Below are 1,422 nucleotides of genomic sequence, written 5' to 3'. Positions count from 1 at the left end.
TGATGCAGTATCGTGCCCACTGAATCTGGTTTAGATGAAAGACATAAATTCAGTTTCGCCCCGTCATTACCGCGGCAGGGGGGCTGGGGGTACGGGGCGGGGGGAGCGGGGGAGGCGAACCCATTGAAAGCTTGCCGTGGTGACGCAAAAAGCACGAGAGCGGCACTGTGCTATCCCGATTAAAGCGGCACCACCATGGCACTCTCTGGTCCGAGTGCTGGATCCCTTAAAGCGACGCGCCGACGACGGGATAGGCCTACCCAGCCGCAGGGATCGGGACGGGCGTGAGAACCTCGGCATCAGGAATGGCACGAGAAATGACACCTGTGGGAAATGACACAGTGGGAAATGGCACCGTGGGAAATGACACAGTGGGAAATGACACAGTGGGAAATGACGCAGTGGGAAAGATGCACTCGGGAAATGAATGGGTAATGCAGGGGTTGCAGACTTTTTGAACAATGCAGTGGGTAATGGACAACTGTAGGGAAGGCCCGTGGGAAATGAACAGGAGGAATGAAGGCAGTGGGAAATGAAGAATGGAAGAAGGGACGAAGGAACGAAGCACAGGGGAATGGAGAACAGGGGAAATGGACGTGGGAATGAAGTGGAGGAAAGACAAGGGGAGGAAGGCAGCGAGGGAAGGCACAGTGGGAAATGACAAGTGGGGAGAGAGGAAGAGAAGAAGAGGGAAATGACAATGGAAAATGGCAACCGTGGGAAGAGGAGGGGGACCAGTGGAAAGGGCGACAGTAGGGAAAGGCAACGTGGAGGAAGATGACACAGTGGGAAAGTGACACAGTGGAGGAAATGAGCAGGGGAAAGACAAGGGATCTGGCTACCGTCGTAAACCTCGCAGTGGGGAACACATGTGGCAATGGCCGCGTGGAATGCACAGCTCGGAAATCACGTGGACCCTGCTCGCCGTGGCAAACTCGACCACTGGCATACTCAGTGGAAATTACGCTGAAATACTCCCTCCGCCCCGTGGCAAATGCACACCAGTGGAAACCACACTGTCGCAATGACACCCCTCCGGGCAAATCTTGGTAAGCCGCCTTGCTCTCTTTGAATCTAACTCAGATGATGTATTGTACAATGCGACGGCCGGATGGATTCGGGCTTAGAATGGCGCAAAATTGAAGGCTAGGACAGAATTAACGACGCAAGAATCAATGGAGGTATAAATGGACGATCGTCAGTGAATGGGACGTCGGGAGACGAGACAAGGGGAGGGGGGAGGACAGGAAAAGAGGAAAGGAGGAGGAAAACAAGTTTTGATCGTAGTGACTCAGTGAACCATGATATTGCATAGAAGACGAATGGAGGGAGCATGAGTTGCCCAGTACGGCGAGGAGGCAAGAACAAGAAGGAGGGAATGATTCGTAATTCTACTGAAAGAAAGCAACGAGGAGGATCTGC

This window comes from Penaeus monodon, chromosome 22 (assembly GCF_015228065.2).
Source record: "Penaeus monodon isolate SGIC_2016 chromosome 22, NSTDA_Pmon_1, whole genome shotgun sequence".
In the NCBI taxonomy this organism is placed as follows: domain Eukaryota; kingdom Metazoa; phylum Arthropoda; class Malacostraca; order Decapoda; family Penaeidae; genus Penaeus; species Penaeus monodon.
The sequence above is the reverse complement of the archived record's forward strand: the minus strand, read 5'-3'. Positions refer to the sequence as shown.